Source organism: Pelmatolapia mariae, linkage group LG10_11 (genome assembly GCF_036321145.2).
Source record: "Pelmatolapia mariae isolate MD_Pm_ZW linkage group LG10_11, Pm_UMD_F_2, whole genome shotgun sequence".
Classification (NCBI taxonomy): Eukaryota; Metazoa; Chordata; class Actinopteri; order Cichliformes; family Cichlidae; genus Pelmatolapia; species Pelmatolapia mariae.
The window spans coordinates 13,614,101-13,635,926 of NC_086236.1; positions in this window are offsets into that span (position 1 = coordinate 13,614,101).

Below are 21,826 nucleotides of genomic sequence, written 5' to 3' on the forward strand. Positions count from 1 at the left end.
CGGAGAGACATACAGAGACAGATCCCATTCTCTTATTCTTTTATGGAAGAGAGAAAGAGAGTGAAACATGATCAGGTAACAAATCCCCAGTTTTGTAAATGGATTTTGGAGGTTTAACAGCCGCTATGTCTAAAAAAAGAACCTTTCAAAAACACCCACCTCATAAAACAAAAAGATTTTTTTTTAAATAAAGCAGAAACATAATTTGCATATTACTTAGATAAGAAACTGTTGAATATAAACATCTTGTGCGACTTCTGTTCACTGTTTAACCCAATGCATGACAACTGTAGCTTTGCTCCTATCGTAGGAGGATTTTGCTGGTGTGAGGTGACAACAAAGTAAGCACTTCCTGTGTGAGATTGTGAACCAATGCAGCTTTATTTGCCAGTGTTTATAGAGGATATGCCTTCCAGCAAATACAAAGAAGTTAATAAATATGATTTCAGATTAAGTGAGAAGAGCAGGGTCTTGTGTTGATGACTAGTAGGCCAAAGTGAGACTGGTGTGAAATATTTGTAAAGCACATTCATAGGAGGTGACAATATATTCACTTAATAAGAAGATATAGCTGTAGCTTACTGGAGCTGTATTAGTTTTAAACCATCTTTGAATGAAAGGTGAATATCTAAAGTCACAGATTAACCATATAGATAATAACTTGATGTTTGGTCATTGCAAAGTAACCTTGAAAAGTCTGGTTCATCTGATTTCTATTTTTGTCTCAGCAACTACTGATTCAGGCTGGCGCCCAAGCTCAACCAGCTGCTGAAATCACTTGACAAATAGCAAAATCTTTTATGAATAGAAGCTTTTTTGGGGGAAGAACTGGAATGCTTTTTTTAAATCGTCAAGATCTATTTAAAAAATAAAAAGACAAAATAAAATGTACACTCGTGAAATGAACACATCTGTGTCCCCGGCATTCTCTGGTGCTGTGTGAGGATAAAAGTAAAGAACGAATAGCACATCTCAGCTAGCTTTTTAGTTTAAACTATAATTCGTCATGCTCCTTCTCCTTCATTTGCAACATATTTTTTTCCTGAACATCATTTCCTGGAGTGTGCATGTGCATGAATTTTGTGTGTTTATTTAATACGACACACAGATTTCTGAGCAGATTTAGTTTCTTTTTGTAGCCCAGCGCCTAGTTTATTTCATTTCTTTAACTGGCAAAGCTGTCACCATGGCTACATGTTCTGTTGTGACCTTCTGGAGTCAACTTATGATGGGCAAAGTGGCTAGCATACTCTAAGCACTGAGGACATGGCTGTGCAGGGTTGTAGTAGCACACCCACAAGCACACACTTGCTCACACAACCAAAAGTGCTGCACAGATGCGCAGAAACATCAGGCCTCAACCTTTATGTTGTTTTAACAGTCATTACACATTTAAATAATAAAGCTCATATACAACATATACCTGCAGCAGTCTTGAAAAGATTGCCTAGTGTCTGCTGGTTTAGACATAATTATCAATGCAGTATGTATGTATGGCTACAATATTGTAAGCCAGATAGACGTTTAACAACATTAAAGAAAGGCAGAAATGATTAGTCAGTGAGCTTTTTAAAGGAGTTCTAATGTTGACATAATAATGTAGCCATAGTAACATCTTACTATGGTAACATGTTACTGCAATATCACTTTAGCAATTAATGTTATTAATGTTTCACTGTGAATGATATAACATGGCCTCTTGAATAGGAAGTTTCATCTTCAGAAGTTGAAAGCTAGCCGTCGCTGAATACATGCAGGGTGCGCACAAGCCCAGCACACAGCTAACGGTGATATTGTTAGCCCTGGCAGACCATGCACGCTAGTGTTTGGTGGTAAACAATGGACAAATCAGCCTCCAGGAAATTAACAGTGTCATTTGCCAGATGGATAGCAACAGCATGCAGACTAATTTACATAGTCGAGAAGGAAGGCCAGCGTGACACAATTTAAATTGTCTACAATGACCCAACAGCAAGTTGCCCTTCAGAGTCACAGGTGTCAGTTGTATACAAGAGCTGTATAAAACAGAGAGGGCAAAATTAAAGAGTCAGCACATTGAGGACACGCATCACGCTTCCTACTATAATGTCAATACCTGTAAAAAATTTCACTTGAGTAAAATTTCAACAGATTAAAAAAAAAGAAAGCTATTAGTAACGCATCCATGACCCATTTGGCTCTTTCAGCATATTTGTGAAGATCTAAATTGAACTGAAAGAAACAGTGGTCACGACCACCACTACAAATAAAAATTGATTTGGAACTTTTAACTAACCTCCTCTGCCACACCAACCCCCTCCATGTCCTCCTTCACTACATCACGAGTCTTGTCTAAGGGCTTCCTCTTTTCCTTCTGCTTGGCAGCTTTATCATCAGCATCCTTGTTCTAATATATCCACTATCCCTCTTCTGCACATGTCCAAACTATCTCAACTTCACTTCTCGAACTTTGTCTCCCAACTGCTCAGCGTCAGCTGTTCCTCTGATACTCATTTCTAATCTTGTGCATTCATATCACTCCCAATGAAAATCTGAGAAACTTCAACTCTGCCACCTTCAGCAGTGCCTCAGGTCTCACTACCACTTTGCAAACCTTCCTTTTCACTCTTGGTGTTATCCTTGTGTCATAAATCACACCTAACTCTTGTCTCCACCCACTACATTCTGCTTGCACTCTCTTCTTCACCTGTCTTGTGCACTGCCCGTTGCTTTGGGTGCCTGACTCCAGATATTTAATCTCATCCACCTTCACTACCTCTGCTCTTTACATCTTTACATTTTAATCTGATTCCCTTTCACTCACACACGTTTTCTGTCTTAATTCTACTGACTAAGTAGTTCTACTCTTCTCTCCATAATATACCTCCACCTCTCCAGGCTATCTGTCTGCTCCCTCTTCTCACTACATATGTCATCTGCAAACATCACAGTTCACAGAAACTTCTGCCTGACCTCATCCCTCAGCCTGTCCATCACCACTGCAAACAAGAAGGGCCAATCCCACCCTGACCTTGAACCCATCTGTCACTGCTACCACACACCTCACATAATAGCTGTCTCGCTGTCCTCATACATGTCCTGCACCACCCTCACATATTTCTCTGCCATTCCTGACTTCCTCATGCAGAACTACAGTTCATCTCTTGGCAACCCATTATATGCTTCCTGGATCCACTAAGACAAAGTGCACTTTTGACCAGGTTTGACGTCTCCATCAACACTCAAAGAAAACATCGCATCTGTAGTGCAAGAGCAATGAAGCCCTACTGTTGCTCACTGATCATCACCTCTCTTCTTAATCTAGCTTCAACAACTCTTAACATCAACTCTTTAACTTCTATATACATGTTTTATAACAAAATAAGAATTGATTAAATATTTAGTTATAGCTGTCTAATATTATTTTGTAATTCCTTGATTGGGTTATTCTGGACATTCAGTTAGGCTCATTCTTTTACCCCCTATTGTATTCTTAACCAAATAGCTGCTTATATGTGACAATAAGAGGATTATAGGCAACTGAAAGAGTTCAGTGAATCTGAAGAATCTAACTTAGTATGTGTGCTTCAAAAAGGTAGAACTGAACTGTGATTCATGTACTGATGATTCAGTCTTCATCACAGAGGTATAAAAGTTTGTGAGAAATGGAGGAAGCTTTTTTGTTCTTTAGAAATGCACACCTTTCATTCTAGTTCTTTTGAGCCACTGAAAGCAAAAGCCACCAAAACAACTCTGATGAGGGGATGAATACAGTATGTGACCTCTAAAGGTGTCCTGTGGTGTCAGGCATCCGGATGTTGGCACTGAATCTTTTAAGTCCTGTGGGATTCAGGGTAGAGCTGGTTCTCGCACATGGATATTTGATCAAGATGGCTATTTGTTGTGTTTTTTGCTCCTTAACTCTGCAAAGAGCAGAGTGGGAGGCTGCTGCCGCAGCATAATGCAACTGCCATTATGGGGTCTCTATGGTTTGGATTCACAAACCACAGAGGGTTCACAAAAAATATTTAAAGTGTAGCAATTTTATTCACTTCACTTGTCAGTGGTTTTATATTGTGGCTCATCATGTGCCGTTTTTAGGAGTCCTTTTCAACTTCGACATATGACTCTGCAGAAGATGATGCTATCTGTTCCTAAATGATTGTGCATATCTCATATATTAATCATCAAAGACTGAGTAAGATTCATGTTGGAGGAAGGGGTTGGTCGTGGTTGGCAGATCCACACATGCACACACCCAAGTCGGGAAACATTTGCGTGGTCGGAGGGTGATCTGATGTAATGAGTCACACAGTAGTAAATTCACCCCAACTGAAACATTAAACAGTTTCCATCATGGATCAGAATGCTTTTCATATGCTTCTAAAATCATCGACACATTTTTTTCATCTGACGCTGTAGGATAATGAAGCAAACACATTTATATCTTTCAGACTTAGTTTGGCACTCTCTTTTAAATCTGTCTCTTTTTTCCTTGCTTTTGTTGTGTGTGGGCACTTTGTTGTTTTCTTTCTTCACTCCAAAGAGCTTTAAAAATGTGCACATGTTAGCTGTGTGCTAGCTTGCAATATGCAGATCATAAGCTGGAAGTCTGAATGTTTTCACAGTTTAGCTTTCCTCAGGACCTTCAGTTTTTCTACAGGCCTCCTCATTCTTCATATTTAAATTAACTTAATTAATAAAACCTAGAGCTAAACAAAATTTAATTAGCGTTGTTTAGGCTTAGGTTGGTGTGTCCTATCTGAATCCCTCTATTTTCTCCTATTTGTCCAATTCAAGGCCATGATTACGCTGAAGTGTATTCAAACTTTCATATGGTGAGAGGTGGGATTCATACTGGACAAGTCGCTAATCTATTGCAGGTCTGACACAGAGAGACAAACAACCATTCACACCTGCAGCCAAATTAGAGTCACCAGTAAAAGTATTTTGACTTTTGACCAGTACAGGAAGCCAGCATATCCCTAACCTAACCGATATGCATGGGGACAACATTCTAACTCTGCACAGAATTGTCCCAGGCAACTAGTGGATTTGACCTTCTTGCTCTCAGGCAGCAATGCTAACCACTGTACCGGTTAGCATTCCATCACATCCCAAGGGTAAATATAATATTTCTATATTACATTAAAAAAATAAATAAATCTCACTTGCAAAGTGATGTCAGTTTAAATTGCCTATGCAAAAACAGCTAATTTGTGTCTTTAAATTACAAGAGTAAAACAATTAGGACTTTATTTGCGTTCATTTGAAATTAGCGTTTGCCATAGTGTAAAAAATATAATAAAAGCCATCACTGCAAACCAAACAGAGATCAATGAAGCTAACAATATAGAGACAAAGACACATTCTCACAACTGCCATAATGTTAACGGTTGAACCTAGGGTTAAAAAAAAGAACATAGGGTTTGTATTTCATCCCTTAAATGATTTCACTTGCTGTTTTAGAGAGAAGCAAAAGTGTAATTTTTAGGTTTTCTAAACTTATAATAGTACAATAAAGATTTCAGAATGTGAATGTGAATCAGGCATTCTGGAATTGTTATAAATTCTTATATAACTATGTAAACCATTACAACCATTAGACACTGTCCTCAGTGCTTTATCATAAAACATCCTCATAACTAATTATCAATATTAGTGCAGCATTAATTAATTAACCCTTAGAACTTAAAACATAACAGCTACAAGGTTAGGGTTAGGTTGTAGCTCAAGCTACATTTTAGATGTTTGCGCTTGCATGTGCAGAATCTGTGTCTATGTCAATGCACCCTCTTTGACCTCTTTATGACCTCTGTAAATAGTCTTAAATAATATGTTGGGGTTAAAACTTTTGTGATACTACCTTACATATTAATTTGCTGCCAAATGTCTCGGCAGCAGTAACGTTAATAATGAGCATTTAGAAGAAGAATATTTATTTGAGGTGGCAGGCATGCGCACACATAACTAAAATAACTCTTTGTATAATTACTCTAACAAAGAGAGGTAAGTTATAACACACTAGCTCGCTAAACACAAACATATAACGACAATCAGGTAAGAAAAAAAAGCTTCAGTTTAGAGAAGCTTAAGTAGAAAGACTTTGCAGACAGATTACTTCATATTAAATGAGACACAGAAAACAAGTCATCCTTTCAAGACAATAGCCTCAAGAAGGTTTCTCAAGCATCCGTTGTACAAAAATGTCCCTGTTTCCTAAGCATTTTTCACTTCCTGTTTTATCATTTATAACACTGAGAAGTCATCCAAAACAAGGGTTTCATTACCTTGGTAATTGTTGCACTAATGAGAAGCTTGTTTATCTAGGAGGAGTAATTAGATGTGTCATTAAGCATCAATTAGGCCCATGGCGTTTTAATCTGGCATTAGGATGCAGCCAGAAAGAATGTTCCCATGCCTACTCCAGATTGGGCACAGCTTTTATGAAAGATACTTTGCACAATTTGCCCCAAGACAGAGGGGGATGAGTTCTCGTAACCTGACCACTTAGAGAACAGAAAATATATTTTAGTGCTTAGTCCAAATAAGAATGTCTTGGTAGCAGTATATGAATACAGAATATAGAGTCCAGACAGCCAGAGCTTTGTCAAGGAATCAGCCATTTTTAGAAAACAGTTATACAGTTGCGTGAAGAAGAACGTTGTCATGACTGTGCAGTTCTGTGGGAGAAAAAATATAAAACAAACAAAAAAAATTATTTCTGGCCCACTCTTCTCGACAGTGTTGCGTCAGTTCTCTTGCACGCTTTATTTATGCACAGCTCTCTTATGGCCCTGCTACAGAGTTTCAGTCAGGTTGAAGTTTAGATTTTAAAGGGGCCCTTGATTTTTTTTCTTTTTAGGCCATTGTTTTGCAGATTTGCTGCTGTTCTTCAGATTGTTGTCTTGTTGCATGACCCACTTTTGGTCAAGCTTCAGCTGTCAGGCAGATGGTCTCACAAAAAATACTTTGGCATAATGTTCAGGGTTGACTCGATGATTGCAAGGTGCACAGGTCCTGGGTAAATCAAGCTCAAATCAGTAGCCTACTACCATGCTTGACATTTGATAGTTGTGTTTATGCTGATATGCTGTGTTGTTTTCATTGTGTTATGGCTAAAAATTTCCACTTTGGTCTTATCTGTTCAAAGGACAAACCACAAGACTTCAAAGCACGTCTTCAAAGGAAGTCTTGTGGTGTGCTTAGGTACAGCTTTGCAAACCTAAGCTCTGCTGCCATGTTCCTTTTAGAGAGATGAAGCTTTCTCCTGGCAAGCCTTCCAATCAAGCCTTTCTTGCTTAGTCTTTTTCTAACTGTACTGTCATGAACTTTAACATTTAACATACAAACTAAGGCCTGTAGAATTTGAGATGGAGCCCTGGGTTTTACACAGTCTGACCTTGGAGTGAATTTACTGGGACATCCTGTCCTGGAAGATTGTGACACTGTGACACACACCTACTCCAGAACAGCAAGCTGCAGGGGTGGATCTAGAGAAATCTTCTTAGGGTGGCATGAGGGTAACATGGAAATCAAATGGGGTGGCAAAATCAGAGCCTTTTTTTAAAAACACATATGCAGGTGTTAAATATGGCTAAAATTATTCATATCCAGTAAGTATGCACGTTTGCCATATAAATATTGTCTATAACTTAATTATTTTCTGCATTTTTTTGTCATAATTAAACATTTCAGTTACATAAAACGTGAATTTTTGGTTTTATGTTCTGTATAGCCTGTATAATAAATAAATATTTAGCCCAATAAGTATAAAATCCAGAAGGCTACACAACATGGGGCGGTTCATTTACAAACACAAGTCTAACTTAAGTTTCACAATATTTTTTGTTAGAAAAAAATCAAATTGTTGCTTAAATTTACACAAAATGTCAGAAATCTGCACTGTTGTGAAAAAAATTTAAACCTAATTTTTCATGATTTGTTGGATTAACCCTCTCAGGTCCAAAATATAACTGCCCGTTTTTGATATATATGTATGTATGTATATATATATATATATATATATATATATATATATATATATATATATATATATATATATATGTAAAAACCACAGGCATGTTTAGTTAATTATTTCCATAACTTGAAATGCAAATATAAATTATTATGAATTTTGAAAACTCATGTGCAAATTTTGTAAACGAGAAGTTATATAAAACTAGAGAGAACAATCAGGTGTCACAATGAGATTACCCACAAATTATTTGAACCGGTAAAATTTTTTTTTTTAAATTGTCCGCCACAACACAGAGGAGAACACCACAGGGATAAACCCTGCAGGCCTGACAGCAGGAGGTGTATCACTCCTCTGGTTTTCCACCTGGAGACAGTGTTTACATTGAAATCTGCCTTTGTGACATTCATTAGTGCCCTCACTGACACACAAAATAACGACTACACAACACACTAACAATACATTTTCCACGCTAAACGTCACAAATCTCTCACATCTCAGAACTCGCTATCGATATATCTCTCTCTCCCTCTCACTCGCTCTGTCTCACTGCCACTCCCGAAACGTTCCCCTCTTCCTAAACAACCAAATCCCATGTGTTGCCATTTTTTATTGGTCGACATTTTTCCACCAATAGGAACGAAGGGGCTTTTTTTCTTTCTTTATTGTTTTCGAGCTGTCCTTAGATAATGCTTCTTTTTTTTTTTTTAAACCATGATGGTAGTATTTAGAAAAAAGAATAGCTTATATATATATTTTATATCACAACTCTGAATTTAGTAACACTATACAATATATTCAGTTTTATAATTTATATTCAATGTTAACTGTAGCTAGGCTCAAAGTGTTAATGCTATCTTATTTTAATAAACTATGCTGCCATATGCAAAACTAGGGTGGCACTAGGGGTGGCAAGAGATCATTTTAGGGTGCCACCCTTCTAGATCCACCCCTGGCAAGCTGCCAAAAATATCTGTTTTTAGAGTGCTGCTTACACTTGCTGATGATTAAGTTAATCAAGTGCATTTGTTTTACAGCACCTGGCTGCTACTTACCCTCTTAATTCTTATCGAACCAGTAAAGGTGTCCTTTGTTTCCTCACAGAACTCCTGTGAAAACCTTCTTTTTCACCTTCTTTTGTTCTGTACACATGATATGGCTTTGCTATTTATGTGAACTCGTAGTAATTACAACCACTCAAAAAACTACTGCTTATGTGTGAATATCCCAACGAAGAACATACATTAAAACTAAACCTTAATTTATTGTTAAATGGACTGTACAAAATACCACTTAACAAACAAACTGTGTTAGAACGAGAATGACTTTAATCCTGCCCTGGGAACCAGGATTTATGTGATAGTATGTTACTAGCCCCACAGTGATAAATGATTTAGGTATTTTAAAGCATACTGCAAACAGATGGTATGAAAGAGCCAAAAAAGTGCAACTTCAGTGAACTAACACAATGCTTCTTTTATTATTTAACATCTGGGTCCTGGTCTCTTTCCAGACATATGTACAAGATTAGAAACTTACCATACCTTACCAAAATCTCACAGTGAATACTAAATTTAGCTGTTGCATTAAATCTGGGTGCCTTTGTGGGATAAACTATATGCAAACTGACTGTTTCTGTTACATACATGGTGAACAGAAAACATTTATTATGCTTATTATTATTGTGATGTTTGCATGTTGGGAACATTACAATAGTTGGGAATTTGGGAGCAATACGATGCCTATCTGACTGCATAATGAAAGAGGAAACATCGCTGGAGTGCTGCACGGCAGAGCGTTAAAAAATGGGGTACAGTCAGCACATTAAACAGAATTTGTCCAATATGAATGCAGCTCATACAGTCACCTCCCTTAAATTATTTAAAGTCTATTTTGTGCTGATAAAATTTGGTGATGCAGTGATGTCTATGCAGCCTACTTTTCATTTCCTGATATTAGTATACATGCAAAAATCTACTTGTTTGAGGAAGAAGCTCATTAGTGCTCTAACAAACTGAACACAATGATCCAGTTTGTTCTTTTGTTGTGCATCATGCGTGAACAATTAAAGACAAAGACCTACTTCCTGTACAGTACATTTAAAAGAGACTAAAGAGATAAACAGGGATGATGATGAGGAAATGATACAGTAAAATCATGTAACCGCTCAACTTTGTGAATTTAATTTCATTCATTTTAATCTCATACTCATACTCTGTTATAGTATCTTTTTACTTTTGTTCTGTGTGAAGTGTGCATGTTCTCCATGTGCCTGTGTGGGCTTCCTCTGAGTTCTCTGGTGTCCTCCCACAGTACAAAGACATGCTTGTTTTGTGAAGTGATGATTGTAAATTGTCCCTAGGTGTGGATGTGAGAGTTTGTGGCTGCCTGTCTCTCTGTGTTAGCCCTGCGACAGACTGACAAACTGCCCAGGGCATATCCCGCCTCTTGCCCTATGAAAACCCAGATAGACTCCAGCCCCCCTGCTGAGCTGGCCTGTTCAAAATAAAAATAAATGGATAAAGGTTCCTTGTCTGTATTAAATGCTGCTTTCTTTATAGCTTTACCTAAAGAAATAGTTACCAAAATCCTGTAATTGCATAATGGAGTTTTTAGCTTTTAGGAGAAAATAATGCTTCTTAAAACTAGTGCAGTTTTTCCTTTAAGATGCTGTTAGGTCCATCTTAAAGTTTTTGGGAAATGACACAACTTTTGCTGTTTTGCCTTTGTGATCAAAGTACCGACTTCTCAAGTCTCAAGGGGGCTGACAAAAGCAATGCATTAACTGTTTAACCAGAAAAGCATGCTTTGGGTTGAGATCAAGTGAGTGACCACTGAAGAACATTCCATTTCTTTGCATTGATAAACTCTTGGGTTGCCTTTGCACTGTGAAGCAGATTCCAATCAGTTTTGCAGCATTTGGCTGTATCAGCCATGTCATGCCATAACATTGCCTCTGCCATGTTTGACAGATGATGTGGTACAATAAAGATCACTGTTCCTTTCCTTCTTCATACTGTTCTCTTCCTATCATTCTGCTATAAGTCCATCTCGGTTTCATCTGTCTAAAGAGTTGTTTGTTAAAGCGTTGCAGGCTTGTTTAGATGTGTTCTGTCTGTCTAATCTAGCTTTCCCGTTCTTGAGTGTAACTAGGGATGAGTATCGTTTAGGTTTTATCCGATACCGGTGCCAATAGGTACTTTTGAAACGGTGCCGGTGCTTAAACGGTGCTCGAACCGGTGCTTAAAGAATGGAGAACACAAACTTTGTCCAAAAACCTCTCATGTTTAGCTGTTTTCCACTTTTTCTTTGGTCATTTTAGCCTTTTTGGCCAGGGTGAAGGGAGCATCTGACATCAAACAAGAAGACAGCCGCATGTAACTACAAACTATGTGTTTGCTAGTTCACCTTACATGCATTAATTTAATAACGTGGTTAGCTTACTCAACGTAAATTACACGCGAACAACATTAAGCTACTCACGCAGAGAAGAACGGCTGCTGCTGCCATCATCATCCGTCATCATTTCTGCTACACTGGCAGGGCTAGGGGCCAGGACTCTCCTCTTCGGGTTCTTGGGGGATGTTGCTAACTCGGTGCATTTCTCGGCTTTTAAAAAAACGCTATGCGTCGCCAGGTTCGTCGTCAGATTTGAGGTGTTACCTCCTTTGCACAGTATCACCTTAAAGCACTTGTTGCAGGCTGCTGAGTTTGCATCTTTTGCTGTGAAGTACAGCCAGACTTTGACCGCTTCACCTTGGGCATTTTTAATCTGTAGCTCTGCTCTAAAAGAACGTACATACCTGGGCCCGCCTACTATCCTTGCAAAGGTAAAATGATTGGCTAGAATCCAAAGTGTATGACATCTCAGGAAAAAAAAAGCACCGAAATAATGGTTACTACCGTTTATGTCAGAACCGGTGCCATTAGGTACCCATCCCTAAGTGTAACCAGTGATTTGCAATAAATGCTTTTTTTTTTTTAGCCCAATGATAGCCACCAACATGTGCATCTTCTATCTATATGGATCTCAGTGAACAACTATCAAATGCAAGTGCAACACTTATGTATTTTGTCTTTTTTGTCACTGAATAGCAACTAAACAGGCTCCAACTGGATATCAAATTACTTGTCTGTCAATTGTCCGATTACTTTTGAGCCTCTAAAACTGGAGTAGTATATATACAAAAACGTCTGTAAGTCCTAAACAGTTCATGAACTACTTTTGATAAACCCACTGAATTAAAGCTGAAAGTCTGCTCTTCAATTGCATCTTAATTGGTTGATTTTAAATCCACTGTAGTGGTGTACAGAGACCAAATTACAAACAAAGTGTAATTCTCCAAAACCTCTTGGTCAGTAAATCAGACAAAGCACCCAAACAAGGCAACTTATGCAAGACCAAAGTTGGAGAAAAACTGGGAATTACAGAATGGGAAGATCATGGAAGTCAGGAGAAATGTAGGGAAAAGGCAAAGACAGAAAGTAAAACAACCAAAGGTGTGGGAAGAAGTGTCCCTGCCACGATCCCCAAAGCCAGACCCAATAGCCAATATACAGTTAAAGGTGCAAATAACACCAAAACTGAAAGCATTAACTCCAGGGTGAACAAACAGCTCTGAGCATGATACACACAAACAGCCCCATTTGAAACTTTCCAAATTTCTTTTAGTGCAAAGAAAGAAAAGAAATGTTTGAGAAAAAAAATCTACTATCACACAGCATCATGCCACATCACAAGAACACAGGAATAATAAGTTAAGTATAACTTATTAAAAGTGAAAATGCAAGAACATTCAGAAATTGACTTCTGATTTATTTGTGTAATTATATGCAACCATTACAACTGTTAAACACTAATGAACAAATCCTCATAACTATCATCTATCTACAATTATCGATATTCAGCATTAATTAACACTTATCACACAAAACATGAAAACTGCTCAACACAAACTAGTCTGTGCATTCACAGCACTGATATGAAACCTTATGGGTTTGGGACTTGCACCTATGTTTCCCACAGTCATTGAAATGACAGCTTTCAGTTGTCTTTACAAACGTCTCTTTTAATCCTGGTTTGAATCTCAATTAGCTCTGAATAAATCTCTGTTAACTTGGAGTAAACTGATTTTAATTTGTTCATTTTTGAATTATTTAGCTTCACTGCGGGTGCTTGTGCTTGGAAGTCCAGATGTCGTCTGTGCCTAGGCACCCTTTGACCTCTGCATGACCTGTGTCCCTTTTGTGCACCGTTTATGATCACTCCTACAGCTCCATCAGCTAACCCAAAATTTGTATTGTGCTGGCTGCCACTCTGTATGTGCACTATGCCATTTATTGTGCCTCTTCATTGTCTTTATGGGGATTATATTTGCCCAGTCTTTCTTAATTTCTATAAGTTGTCATTAAGTATGTTCATGTGTGAGGATTCAGTCTTATGAAATAAAATCAAGAACCAAAGCTACAGTGGCACCCAAAACCACAGCAAAGACAAGGTGGGAGGAACATGTCTTGGATTAAAGCACTGCATATTTCAGTGCTTTAAAGTAAAAGAGTATTTGGTTATATCTGCTTTCCTATTTTATAACCTAAAAATAAGTACATTCTCTGTTGTGCTCCCTGTACTGAGTGGCTGCTATTAACATTTCACTGTCTAATGAAACTGTCATGGACTTAAGCAATACAGAAAACAAACAAACAGATCCTGACAAGCATACAACCCACTTTGCAGAGAGTATGATTAGTTTGTACTTCGGTATATTATATTACTCACTGAAATTCACTTATTCAGCTGTGCAATTCAAATTACTCAGTGACCTGCACTGTTCCAATCAGGTTGAGTTGCAGAGGAAAAATGGTGAAAACAGTTTGATTTGATTCATAATGAAGCTTTTTTCCCCCCCCTTTCAGTCATCCAGCTAATTAGTGAGTGTTCATGTATCTTTATTCAGACTTAAGATGTTCAGTATATGTACAAACGAATATCACTATAAATGCAGATTATCAAGAACGGCGTCAGTCAAAACTAAACTAATTAAATCGCATCTGAATCTGAAACATGGTGCCCAGCAGTATGGAGAATGCCAGCTCCCTAACACAATGATTTCTCACCACAGTTTGGAAATGCTTCTTTTACCACGCATAGCCACACAACACATGCTTTAATTAGTTATCACATTTTTATGATTAATATTCCTTGTAATTCAAGAAATAAATGACTAATATGAACTGGGAACTCATTTCATTAAGTTTTCTGGAATTTGAAAACAGTAATCTGTAGTCAGATTTAAATGATGCTATATATGATATTTACTCAGATCATATAATTTCCCAATAGATTCAGGACTTCAAATTGCAATGAATAATCATACAACCTTTATTAAAATGGTAAATGGACTAGTATTAATATAGTGCTTTTCTAACCTGAGCCTTGATTCAAACAATGCTTTACTCTGTGCTTTTAAGTGCTTTCTAACTATCATCCACACACTATCGGGTAGATGTGGGTAATCTTGTATCCCCCAGTTTGCTGCCTGCACACAGGGGTACTTCCCAGTATTTCCCAAGGAAGAAGATTGCTTCCCAGACCCTTTTTTTACTCACTCATGAGTACCCAGCTTTCTTGGAGTCACTTGATAGGGTGCTGGACTGTGCTCCACCTAGTGACTTCATTGTTCTACTGGGAGACCTCAGTGCTCATGTTGGCAATGGCATGTGACCTGGAGGGGCAAAACCACAGACTGTACTGGGACAAAACCCCCAAACAATTGTTGCACTGCACCATTTGACAATTAACTTTAACTATTAGCAATGGCTTATGGTCAAAGTAGCCATTCATTTTACATAATCCTCAAATCCCTCCCTTTGTAATTATGCTATCGGGTGTGTTACATTAAGACATTTAATTGGGCAATTGAGTGCCCACTCCGGGTCAGGGACGAGTGGAGGAGTTTAAGTATCTCGGGGTCTTGTTCACGAGTGATGGGAGAAGGGAGCGGGAGATCGACAGACGGATTGGTGCAGCGGCTGCAGTGATGTGGACGCTGTAGCGGTCTGTTGTGGTGAAAAGAGAGCTGAGTGTAAAAGCGAAGCTCTCAATCGATATACGCCCCTACCCTCACCTATGGTCACGAGCTGTGGGTTGTGACCGAAAGAACGAGATTGCGAATACAAGCGGCGGAAATGGGCTTCCTCCGAAGGGTGGTTGGCCTCTCCCTTAGAGATAGGGTGAGAAGCGCAGAGTAGAGCTCCTCCACATTGAAAGGAGCCAGCTGAGGTGGTTCGGGCATCTGACAAGGATGCCTCCTGGGCGCCTCCTGGGTGGGGTGTTCCGGGCATGTCCCACCAGGAGGAGGCCCTGGGGCAGACCCAGGACATGCTGGAGAGATTATATCTCTCGGCTGGCCTGGAAACGCCTTGGTGTCCCCCCGGATAAGCTAGAGGAGGTGGCTGGGGAGAGGGAGGTCTGGGCTTCTCTGCTAAGGCTGCTGCCGGATAAAGCGGAAGAAGATGGATGGATGCATTTTTCTTTTCTTTTTTTAGCTTGTCTTTTTCCTTACTCCACCCTTTGGTCAAGTGCGTGAAACCCAACATTCTGGTCACTGGATCATTTATAAATAATTAAAACCACAAGATTATTCAACCATATGAAGACTTTTTCTTCTGCCTAAGCTCTTCCCTTTGGACTTGCAATAAAGTCCATAGCTGTTTGCAGCTCTCCAGTATGCTGCCAATTACTTCCAGGTTCCTGGATAAAAAAGAGTGGTTCAAGACACAGCTGTTGACATAGCATATACTACTGAGTTTAAAAGTCCTAAAATGATGGTGATTTTATCTCTACTTCACTAAACAGTAAATAATAAATCCAACTGATAGCCCGGCTGTGGCCCAAACTAAATAGAACGATAATATAATAAACAGTTTTTTTGTTAGAGAAAAAAAAGTAAAATGCTTGTTCTCTGTTCTAATACAGAGCATTAAAAAATGCATGGCACAAGCATCATAATTCAAAACATTATCCTAACACAGCAAGCAGCAACTCAGCTTACATCATATTCGGACTATCATTAGAGTTGAATTTACACTCCATTACTGTATTTTCCTGTGAATCTTTGTGCACATTTTGATGTTATTTGGTCAGCATGACACACAAATTGGTAATTAAATAAATAAATATTATATCTAAATGTACTGAAAATGTGCATGACTGCACCTGACATTGTGTCTAAGTTTTGAAGCTACAAATGCTGTTTAAGCCTTTTGTTTTTTGTCTGGATGTTATGTAAGAATCCAGGCCTGCTGCAGAAATCTAATCACAAACAGAAAGAAAAGGCTAAATAAATTCTAGCAGCGGTGGATTTACTAGCAACTTTTTAGAAGCAGCCCTGACACTCTATAGTGCAGTTTCAACATGCTCTCCATCATATCCTTATAGTGTGCATATTATTTAATGGTGGAGCCTTTTATTTATTTATACATGAAACATTAGTGAATATGTATAAGAGCAGACATATTCACTGTAAACACCGTGTACATTTTATTTAGTATGTACGTTGTAAGAACAGCTGCAGCAAGTAAAGTTGGATTTCAGTTCTTCTAAAGCCTAAAGTCATTTTACAAGGCCTTCAGGCAGAAAGGCCTAAACAGAAAGTGCATGAGGACAGAACTGTCATTCAGTATTTCTTAGTAACATTTATGTCAAAGCTAAAATGTTATGGGAATAAATATGACACCATATTACAACAACAAACACACAAAATTGTTATACATAGTTTCTTTTTAATTGTTAAAAGTTTTTTGTTCCTTCTTTCTCGATGTCGACATAAAAACTACTGTAATGACGGGCCATTGAAAGCCTGGTAATTGTCTCTGGCATCCTGAAAACTCCATTTTGGCACAGAGGAGAGCACTTTCACAAACACAGTCCCAAAGATGCATTACTACTGCAAACACACATTTTGTGAATAATTAAGAGAAGGCAGGAGAAAATTAGCTCTTCTTCTAGACTGTGGATGGTTCCCAGCTGTACAGATGGTTTCAAAAAGAAAGCATGGTTTGAAGACTGAAATGGTGTCTCAGGAGTGATTCATTATTTCTTGCTCAGAGAATGTGGAGTGCCTGAAAATCTGTCTTGGTGAAGGGATCATGGCTTCACATATGTGCAGTTGTTTTTTTATTCAGATTTTTGTCTGAATAGTTTTTCTAAGTTACACATGTTTTTTTTGTTTGTAAGTTCAAGTATAATTGTATTATTTATTGTTTGTTTCTTATTTCTTTTCACATAGAGGAGCTTTGTTCTCAAACATACATATGAGACACAGCTGATTATTGGAAGAAGGCAACACAAATCAGTGTTACTTAATCATAAATTCAGATGTTATTTCATGGGCCATGTACAGCTGCTTGAGATCAACTCTGGCACACTTGAGATCGATTTCATCTCAAGTGGCTCAGTCTTGAGGTTTTTGCACTTAATGAAGGATTCATTGTGAAAACAGATGAGCACCATGAGATGTCTTAAGAAAAACAAGTCTAACGCCTGCTTTCAATCAGTTACAAAGCTTTAAAACTTTAGAGTTTACATTAACAGTACAGTTTATACCAAGGCATTGCTTATGTAAGGAATTTGGGGAGTAAACCACTTTTATAATTTACTTATTTATTTTTCAGATAATGGTAAGGTCTAGAAATAACCTGAATTTTTTGTATGTTTACTAGAATGGCAATTTACTGAAAACTTCATTAATGAATTAAAAAATTATTAGTGATTTTCCTGCAATTTTCACATATTGCAGAGCCATTAAGTGGACCTGACGGGAACACTTAGCAAACCGGTTCTGGCCATACATATGGTGTTACTGCTATAAGTGTGTGTTTCTGCACATGCTTATGTACATTTGGAAATGTACATGAGTTCAGTGGAGAATGGCCAGATTGCTTCCAGTTGATAGGAGGGCAACAACAATTCAAATAACCCCTCGTTGCAAATAATGTATGCAAAAGAGCATCTTTGAATGCATAACACATTGACCTTGGAGCAGATGGACTAAAGCAGCAGGAGACAACACTCCTCTCAGTGAGGAAAGGGAATCTGAGGCTACAATTCAAACAGGCTCCAAAATTCAAAAGTTAGAGTCAGAATGTGTAATAAAGAACATGAAATCATGGATTCAGCCTCCCTTGTAGCAACAATTCAGGCTGGTGATAATAGTGTTTTTTGACACACTTTGAGCCCTTTAGTACCAACTGAGCATAGTTTAAACATCGCAGCCTACCTGAGTATTGTTGCTGACCATGTCCATCCCTTTATGACCGCAGTGTAATGATGACTGCTTCCAACATCTCTAACTGGCTTTTTGAACATGACAATGACAATCCAACAGAGGACCTTTGGAGTGGTGGAATGAGAGATTCACATCATTGGTGTGCAGCTAACAAATCTGCAGCAACTGTGCGATTCTATCAGGTCAATATGGAACAGAATTTGTGAGGAATGTTTTCAGCACCTTGTCGAATCTGCAACATGAACTGAATTAATCCAGTTCTGAAGACCAAAGGGAGTCCTAATAAGGTTTGTGGTGAGTGTATGTTGATGTGTAAATGCATTTGTCTCTTCAAATATGTTTAGCTTATGCATTCATTTGTCTTTGCTCTCAAAAAAAGATCAAGATCTTTTTACACAAAGAATTAGGAGTTCCTGTGAGCATGTCGCTTAGAACACACAAATATACAACATGTACACAGAAGTACATGCTTGTGCAGGAGTGCTTGTACACACATTAAACTTAGACTCATGAATACACAGGAGCATGCACTGAAGTACATGCACGCGCTCACATACACATCCATATTTCATCTTAGCCAGACTCGGCTGATCGGGCCTTGCAGTGTTTGCATTAGTTCATTGAGTTCTGAATCAACTGTTAGAAGAGTCCACAGTACAATGAGGGGTACAATTAGCCTAATGAAGTGCAGGAGCATATCACACTCAGTGCTGTGCTAACAGTTGCTCAGTGAATATTCATGTGCTGTTGGCTTTGCAGATGCATTAAAAGGCAGCACTGCGTTGCTGAATACAAATTGTTACATTTCCACCCGTCGCTTCTCTGGCACCTCACTGAAGATAACATCCTTATCAGCCTCACTGCTCCGAGGCCTTTTGGAGTGTATTGCTTAGACAAGCTACACCTCTTATCCAGTAAAATCTGCTGCTGTCAGTGACTTAAAATAGAAATAACTTCTCATAAAATATGATATTTAAACTTTTTTTTTTTTTTTTTAAAAACTTATAGAAGTAGATGCATGTACTCAATTATGTATTGCTGATGTTTTTTTAATTAGTTGAAAATGAACATTTTCATTTAGACAAGAAAAAAATGACATTCTCAATAAATATCACTAGAGTTAGGAGTTACACAGTGACTTTAACTTATGATTGCATTTTCCCCCCAAATCCTTCAGGACAATGACAATTTTGTGGCTTCTTTGATTTTTTGTTTTGTTTTTAATTCTGAGTAATGAAAATCTTCCCATGAAGGCACTGCACATGCTAACCATGTTAACTGCAGGAAGGAAATGGAAAACAAATTCCAGTTTCCAATGTGGCTTTTTTTTAAAGAAAAAGTTGAAATGCTGACTTTTGTTTTCCAAGGCTGCACGAATGCCACATGCATCCTGATGTACAGCGATTCAGCCTGCAAGCGACCCGCAATATTATCACAATCTTTCTTAAACAATGAGCTTTAAGTGGTTTCCCCATTATAGTTTCTTCCCCTTTTTTCGTACTCTCAGAAGCTTTTATCGCTCTATGTATTTCTCTCAAGCTCTGTGTAAAAATGGGGTGTTTTCTTGGGGACAGTTTCAACATTATCTGCAGCTCACTGGTCAGCCAGGCATGCTTGCTGGGTAGGACAGACTGTGTCCCAGGCCAGCCAGATGGAGGTGAGATTATCCAACATTAGATGACATAATGGTGGGCCTTATTCCTCAGAGACAAACAGAATGATAAGCTACTCCTAAAACAGCATGTAGGTGAAGATGAATTTTAGGATTAGTAATATTTTACTAGCTGTACAAGTACTGGCACAACAGAAGCAGCAAAAGTGACACTATATATCTATTCCAGTGAATACAAAAATTAATATTACTTTGCACCCATGTTTTAAAATAAAACGGTTTTGATTTCAAACAATTATTTACTTATTCATAAGAACTTTACATGGGTGAAAAAGATTTGGATTTCACAGTAGTGGAAGAACACTGTATATATTCTCCTACTTGAGGCACTTAAGTAATTACAAAAGAAACAAACCGAAAGTTTAAAAGCCAATCACAAAAACGAAAAATGAACAAAAAAAAAAAGTACAGAGTAAAATGGGATGGGTGTGTTTGGCTACCGGATGATCTTGGGCTAGAGTGAGACATAAATTTTATGACTAAATGTGAAAAGAAGCGAGGATGCAGTCATTGCTCCAGGGGATATATACTTCATATTGTAACCAGTGAATACATGAAAAACACAAAATCCAGTGAGTCATAAGGACAGTAACTCAACACTGTCACCTGGAGGCGCCTGAGTGTAAATATTCAGGAGGTGATGAAAAAGGGAAAAGCTGGATTCTCTTTTAAACAGTACTTGATCTTGTTGACATTTCTTAACTATTAGACTTTAGGAATCTCAACTTTGTGGTGTTTAAATATCTTTTGCCTCTGTTGGATTTTTTTTAACTAGTTTTATATGTCTTTCACACTTAAATCGTTTTTTTTGTTTTTTTTTTCACATTTTGGGGGTTTTCCAGAGGAATTTCGATGTTCCAGAGTGTTGCAATTCAGCAATTGGGAAACTGTAGAGAAATGTAATTAGAAGAGTGACTATTGCCTCTCAGTGAATGCTGTATCCAGCTGTGAACTGATGTTCAAAAACAGAGACAAAACAGTTAAATCGTGACTAAAATGATTTTGAGGAACTACTTTACAAATAGGAAATGAGACGTATCAACTTCCTTTCCTAAACATTACCACAGGACTGCCAGGGGCGCAGAGTATTCCCACAGCAACTACTGACAGAAAGAAGGAAAAAAAAAAACAAAAAAAAAACTAAGCCCAAGAGGAAAATGTAACAGTGAACCTCTGAGTGAATGGAGATGCAAGGCACTGAAATCTATGAGCTCTGGAAACCGCCTGAAAGCAAATACTGTACGTTAGAATGTTTGAATGTCAACATCCTGTTCGCTTCTATCGTACAGAGAAGGCTTCATTGATCCCCAGAGCTGAGGCGATGCATAACTGCATAATAATTTGGAGCACCCGAGACATTCAATGCGGTGAACATGAGTTAAAAATTCCTGAAATGACTCATCTTTTATTAATCGAGAAACTGAGAACATCTGCATCAAAGTGCAACATTACAGTCTTCCATCCATTAATAGCTTTGACACGTTATGAAAGTACAGGTTGAAATTGACACTCAAATTAAGACCACACATACACAGAATGTCTATATGAAGGGGCCTTTGATCAGACTTCTCCCACGAGGTCTTCTAGAAATGCTAGGTCTGTTTTGGTGTCAAGTTTGTTGGAATAGAAAAAAAAGGGGTCCTTTTTAAATTGTTGAATTATTCATCTATCTAAAGTGGGTTATTATCCATTTAAGGAGGCTCTTTGTATGCGCGTGTATAAAACAAAGAAAACCTAAAAGAGGGAAGAAAAGAACAGGTTTGATTCCATTATTTCAATAGGAAGCTGAAGGTTCTTGCATTTGCAGACATGTGACATTGTTTCAGAACAAATGGGGTTTCAGTGTAATCTTTCTAATGTTCTCCACACACCACATAGCAGATGGGCTACACCTGAAGCTGAGGGTCTGTA